The sequence below is a fragment of the Corylus avellana genome, chromosome ca11, assembly GCF_901000735.1.
Source record: "Corylus avellana chromosome ca11, CavTom2PMs-1.0".
Classification (NCBI taxonomy): Eukaryota; Viridiplantae; Streptophyta; class Magnoliopsida; order Fagales; family Betulaceae; genus Corylus; species Corylus avellana.
This window is the reverse complement of record NC_081551.1, coordinates 20,150,724-20,158,049: the sequence shown is the minus strand read 5'-3', so window position 1 is coordinate 20,158,049 and position 7,326 is coordinate 20,150,724. Positions and strand designations below refer to the sequence as shown.

Genomic DNA, 7,326 nt, shown 5'->3' with positions numbered 1-7,326 from the left:
GAATACCGTGTTGATTTGGATCCAGTTATTCCTCCTTGTGTGATGCATGATGAACACATGGGAGATGTACAAGAAGAACAGGTTGATACAGTTGGCGAAAATGGTGAGCCTACAATTGATAGTGTGGAGTCAGAAGAGCATCTAGAGCAAGCTTCTTCAGAACCAGCCGCTGAGATTCAGTTGAGGAGATCTACTAGAGACCGACAGCCTTCCAGAAAATATTCAGTTAATGAGTATGCGTTACTTTCTGATGGGGGAGAGCTAGAAAGTTATCAAGAGGTTATGCTACATGACCAGAAAAATCAATGGTTAGAAGCCATGCAAGACGAGATGAAATCCTTGCATGAGAATCACACATATGATTTGGTGGAACTGCCTAAGGGCAAGAGAGCACTCAAGAACAAATGGGTGTTCAGATGCAAGATTGAACCAAACAGATCACAGCCAAGGTACAAGGCGCGACTAGTTGTAAAGGGGTTCGGTCAAAAGAAGGGCATTGATTTTGATGAAATTTTCTCACCCGTGGTAAAGATGTCTTCTATCAGAGTTGTTTTGAATTTGGCTGCCAAAATGAATTTGGAGATCGAACAGCTTGATGTGAAGACTGCTTTCCTTCATGGTGACTTAGAGGAGGAAATTTATATGGAGCAACCAGAGGGGTTCACAGCTAAAGGCAAAGAACACCTTGTGTGTCGGTTGAAAAAGAGCTTGTACGGACTCAAGCAGGCACCGAGACAGTGGTATAAGAAGTTTGATTCTTTTATGGTTGATCATGGGTATGAGAGAACTACAGCAGATCATTGTGTGTTTGTGAAGAAATTCTCTGATGGAGAATTTATTATTCTCTTGCTGTATGTGGACGACATGTTGATTGTTTGTCGTGACACTAGAAAAATTGACAGACTGAAGAAAGAATTGAGTAAGTCCTTTGCTATGAAGGACTTGGGACCAGCAAAGCATATCCTTGGTATGAAGATCTCTCGTGATAGGAAGAAAGGAAAATTGTGGCTATCACAAGAGAGTTATATCGAGAAGGTATTGGACAGGTTCAACATGAGCAAGGCAAAACCGGTGAGCTCTACACTTGCAGGGTATTTGAAGTTGAGTTCAAAGCAAAGTCCTACAAGTGAGAAAGAAAAAGATGAAATGAAGAAAGTGCCTTACGCATCAGCCGTGGGTAGCTTGATGTACGCCATGGTGTGTACGAGGCCTGATATCGCTCATGCAGTTGGAGTTGTTAGTCGGTTCCTTTCTAATCCTGGCAAAGAACATTGGGCAGCTGTGAAATGGATTCTCAGGTATCTCAGAGGTACTTCGAGAGTATGTTTGTGCTTCGGCAGTGGTCAACAGGTGCTTGATGGGTTTACTGATGCAGATATGGCTGGGGATATTGATTCTAGAAAATCTACTTCAGGGTACCTGATTACTTATTCAGGGGGAGCAGTGTCATGGCAGTCCAGATTGCAGAAGTGTGTTGCTTTGTCTACCACAGAGGCAGAGTACATTGCTATCACTGAAGCGGCCAAAGAATTGTTATGGATGAAAAAGTTCTTACAAGAATTGGGTTTACAGCAAGGGAGGTATGTGCTTTACTGTGACAGTCAGAGTGCCATCCATCTCAGTAAGAATTCAACTTTCCATTCAAGATCGAAACATATTGATGTTAAGTGTCATTGGATTCGGGATGCACTGGAGGATAAGCTGTTACAGATTGAGAAAATCCATACTGATGATAATGGGTCAGATATGATGACTAAATCGTTGCCTATGCAAAAGCTTGAAATTTGCAGAAGCGCGGCGGGCTTGGTGGAGCCCCCCACATAATCGGGAGGGGGAGATTTGTTGGGTGGTCCCTCTTTATGTGGGGACCAACCCACGTGGCAGGAAACACAAAGGGTTTAAAACCCTTTGTGTACTATATATATATATACTTATCTCTTTGTCTTAAGGAGAGAGAGAGAGAAGAAAGAAAGAAGCGCGCGGCGCAGGGAGGAAAAAAAAAAGAAAAAGAAGAACATCCGTCAGAGATTGGAAGGTCGTTTGTGGTTCGATCTTGATGCAATTTTAGAGTGTTGCTCCTGACGACGAGTGCTACGTATTGACTGGTGTCGATCGTTGGAATTCCTCTCCAATCGCTTGATTGCTAATACCTACTTGGTGAGATCTTTCTTTATTCTTGTTGGAATCCACTTTAGGGTGATGAATTTATGTTTAATCCAAGAATGCATGTATTCTTGATGTGGTGATAACCTCTAGATATTTCTCTAGGGAAGACAAATTGTAAACCCATTATTGTTGATAGTGGAAGATTTAACTGGACTAGGTCCCGTGGTTTTTACCTTCGCATTGGAGGGTTTTCCACGTAAAAATCTTGGTGTCTTGCTTGTGGGTTTGTTTGATTATTATTTTGCTATTGTGTTACTATTTAATTTGCACAAAGAGGGGTAGATTAATTCCGCTGAGCATCTGAAATTGGTGTTCACCCCTAACACAAATAACGGTTTAAAGCACTTCTTAGCGCATCAGCGAGACCGAACTCAACCCTTCAAATGACGAAACCCAAAATATGCATCCAACTCTCTTTCTACACAAGCCTCTTCCTTCTCCTTTTCAGCCATGCAGCCTCTCAGCTCAATGATCATGAGCAACCAATCCTACTGAACCTGAAGCAACACTGGAAAAACCCCCAGTCCCTCAGCCATTGGACACCTTCAAACACTTCCCACTGTTCGTGGCCAGAGATCACCTGCAGTACCGGTGGCTCAGTCACCAGACTATACCTCATTAACACGGACATCAGTGGAACAGTCCCACCCTTCATCTGTGACCTCAACAACCTCACAGCCCTTGACCTTTCATACAACTATATGACCTCTAATGAGTTCCCACGAGCTCTCTACAGCTGCTCCAACCTCCAATACCTCAACCTCTCGCAGAACTACTTCGCCGGCACGCTCCCTGATGACATTCACCGCATGGCTCAGCTTCCCGAGCTCAACCTTGGAGCCAATAGCTTCTCTGGAAACATCCTAGCATCTATTGGGCGGTTAATAGAGCTGAGAATACTTCAACTTTTTGCGTGTCCGTTTAACGGTTCTTTCCCGCCAGAAATTGGCAACTTGTCCAATCTTGAACGACTAGAATTGGCCTACATTTCAGGGATCACAACAACATTGCCTTCGGAGTTCACAAAGTTGAAGAAACTGAAGTATCTTTGGGTGGCAGGCTCGAATTTGGTAGGAGAAATCCCAGACAAGATTGGAGAAATGGTGGCACTGGAGCATTTGGATTTGTCAACAAACAATCTAAGTGGGAAAATCTCAAGCAGTTTGTTTATGCTGAAAATTTTGAGTATAGTGTACCTCTACAAAAACAAATTGTCCGGGGAGATTCCTCGGGTGGGTGAGGCTTTAAATATAGACATTGTTGATCTATCCGAGAATAACTTGACTGGAACTATACCCGATGATTTTGGAAGACTCACCAAATTGTCTGGTTTGGCTTTGTTTTGCAATCAATTATTTGGAAAAATTCCAGATAGCATAGGTCATCTCCCAGGGCTGATAAATCTTAAACTATTTAGCAACAATTTTTCAGGTACTTTGTCTCCAGACTTTGGGCGGTATTCTTTGCTTGAAGAATTTCAGGTTGCGTCTAATCAGCTTACTGGCCAGCTGCCAAAACACTTGGGTGATAATAGAAGGTTGACAGGAGTGGTAGCTTTCGACAACAACCTCAGTGGTGAATTGCCCAAGTCCCTTGGAAGTTGCAATAATTTGAAAGTTCTTAACGTTAAGAGTAATAGGTTTTCAGGAAATATTCCTAGTGGCTTATGGACATTATTCAATTTGAGCAACTTGTTGTTAAGCAACAATTCTTTTACAGGTGAATTTCCTGAGAGATTGTCACGAAATCTTTCTCGATTAGAGATGAGTCACAACAGGTTTTCTGCTAAAATTCCGGCGGGAGTATCTTCTTGTGGGAATTTGGTGTATCTCGACGTCAACAATAACCTCTTAGATGGTACAATTCCTTTGGAACTAAAAGCTCTTCCTCAATTAACTCATCTTTTTCTTGCTAACAACCAACTCTCGGGTGAAATTCCAACAAGATCCATGTCTTCCTGGGGGAATTTGATGGTGCTCAACGCTAGTAATAACCTCTTGAGTGGCACAATTCCTCAAGAAATAGCAGCTCTTCCTCAGTTAACTCATCTTTTGCTTGCTAACAACCGACTCTCAGGTGAAATTCCGACAAAAGTGTCTTCCTGGATGAATTTGGTGGTGCTCAATGCTGGTAATAACCTCTTAAATGGCACAATTCCTCAAGAAATAGCAGCTCTTCCTTCTTTAACTACTCTTTTGCTTGATCAAAATCGACTCTCAGGCTCCCTTCCTTCAAACATTCTATCATGGAAATCGCTAACTATTCTAAACCTTAGTCGAAATTCAATCTCTGGACAAATTCCAGAGGAATTTGGTTCATTGCCAAGCCTTACTCATTTGGACTTGGCAGAAAACCAACTGTCCGGCGAAATTCCAATGCAACTTGGCCTCCTAGCTGGAAATGGAATTGTTCTCAATCTCTCTTCCAATCATTTGACTGGGAGGATCCCATATGGATTCCTGAGTGGTGATTATGTAAGAAGCTTCTTGAATAATCCTGGTCTCTGTGCGTCTAGCTCATCAATAAACATTGACCAATGCAATTCCAAATCAAGCAAAATTTCGGTTCGATTTGTTGTTTTGATAACTATGTTCGGTGATAGCAACACTTCTACTACCTTTATTCTTCGTGATCAGAGTTTTCATGAGAAGAAAGCAAGGATTGGATTTGACTTGGAAGCTCACCTCATTCCACAGGCTGAATTTTACGGGATCAGACATTATGTCAGGATTGACAGAAAATAATGTCATAGGCCGTGGTGGATCAGGGGTGGTATACCGTGTTGCAGTGAATCCTTCACGTGATATTGCTGCTGTGAATCCTTCATGTGAAATTGTTGCTGTGAAGAGGATTTGGGATAATGGAATGCTAGAACACAAGCTTGAAAAACAATTTCTTGCAGAAGTTAAAACACTCAGTTCAATACGACATTCCAAGAGTGAAGTTGCTCTGTTGTATCTCCGGTGGTGATTCAAAACTTCTTGTCTACGAGTATTTGGAAAATGGTAGCTTGGATCTATGGCTACATGGGAAGAGTGGAGCATCAAATGTCTCAGATTTAGTCCAGCAAGTCAACCTGGATTGGCCTAAGAGGTTGCAGATAGCAGTTGGAGTTGCCCAGGGACTTTCCTATATGCACCATGACTGCTCACAACCCATTGTTCATCGAGATGTGAAGTCAAGCAACATCCTTCTAGATTCTGAATTTAATGCAAAAATCGCTGATTTTGGTCTTGCCAAGATGTTGATCAAGCATGCAGAATCTGCTTCAACATCAGCTGTGGCCGGCTCTTTCGGCTACATAGCTCCAGGTGTGTGACATAATAATTTATAAGCTCTATTTTGATTATGATGTTTGTTTCTCCATTTTTTCCAACCGCAGGAGTTTAAGTTTTGTCTTTGTTGTTAACTTGAACGGCAGAGTATGCTCAAATGGGACGAGTTAATAAGAAGATTGACGTTTATACCTTTGGGGTCGTTCTTCTTGAACTAACAACTGGAAGAACAGCTAGTGAAGGTGATGGAAACAGATCGCTTGTCCAATGGGCATGGCGACAGATTCAAGAAAACAAGCCTATAGTTGATGTCTTGGACGAGGAGGTTAGGGAAACCTGCTACTTTGATGAAATGTGCTTTGTCTTCAAACTTGGTGTCTTGTGTACATCTACCAAGCCTTCTGAAAGGCCGTCTATGAAAGAGGTTTTGAAGAATCTGCTCCGACCAAACCCAGCTCCAAATCGTGGCTCTTCAGGTCCAAATGGACCGCACAGTGGATCGAGCCGAAGCTCCACCTGTCAAGTATGTGGCAGATTGGGCCACACAGCTTTGGTCTGCCACCACAGGTTTGACCAAACCTATCAAGCCGATGGGCCTAATCTCACAGCCAACAGGACTGCCATGTCAGAACCTCTGGACCTAAATCGGTACCCGGACATCGATGCTACCTACCACATCACCTCCGACATGAGCAACATCAATATTCACTCGGAGGAATATGATGGCCCCGATCAAATTCAAGACGGCGATGACACCGACTGATACAGGAAATTCTGTAGCTAAATTATTAAATATTAAATTAATAGTATTGTAATATCTTGACAGAAAAAAATATGTACAATAATATTTGGAGATTATTTTCAGAATAATATCCTAATTTTGCTTTGTCATATTTTTGTATTTTTTTCTCCAAATATTTTTTGTGATACCACATTTCATAATTACTCAATAAGAGCATTTAAAAAAGGACTTAAGTAAAAAATTATTTGGTCCATCGGTTCCAAATAATTATTTAAAAAATTATTTAGAAGTGATGGACTTTTAGTACAACCAGGAACGTCTGGATTTTCATAATCGCCAGGTATTAATTAATTAATCACGTGCTAAATGCCAATGGGATTGAAGCCCAAGAAAAAAAAAGGAGACTAATTAATGACAAATTGTGACTTGGAAGATATTCTTTCGTAATATATTTCTTTAATTCTCCTGATTAAAATTCTTATCTTTATTTTTCTTTTGGCACAAAGTATTTCCATATATTTGGATAGGAAAATGTTAAGGTCACAACACAAATTCAACTTATGGTCAACTTCTCTCCTACGTGTCATTTAAAAAAAAAAAAAAAATTGATAAAGAGGATTTTAAGATTATGAAAATTAGGAAAAAAAGACAATTTGTTTAGTTTAAAATTCAAATTTTTTTACACGTATAAGAGAAGTTGGCCATGAGTTGGATTTATGTTGTGTCCGCATCAAACCTCATTTGAAAATCATTTGTGCCCAAGTATTCCCATAATTATTATATATATTATACTTCTCATTTTATTTCCATTCCTACGAGATTTTATTCTTTCATAGCTTTAGGGTTTTATTATAAATTAGTATAGTTGTAATAGAATGGAACAACTTTTGATCAATAATATTATCAATTTATATTCCCTATGAACTCGTTAATTATGTGTGCATTGAGAAGTGAGAACGCAACTTCTCTTTCACGTTTATCGCTGCCACTACATCAGTTGTGTAATGGGTCGCAAAACAAACAATACAAGATATATAACTATTTTCAAAACCGAGACCAAATCAAATATTTGAGGTAAAATAGATAGAAAATCACTCCTAGAATGTTTCTTATTAGAAATTGATGAAAATTACACAGGATTGG

At 40.4% G+C, this 7,326-nt stretch overlaps 1 pseudogene; it reads left to right on the top strand.

Moving 5' to 3' along the window:
- The window catches only part of LOC132165211 (LRR receptor-like serine/threonine-protein kinase HSL2), an 8,361-nt pseudogene extending 2,157 nt beyond the window's left edge, over window positions 1–6,204 (top strand).
- Window positions 6,205–7,326: the final 1,122 nt, after the last annotated feature.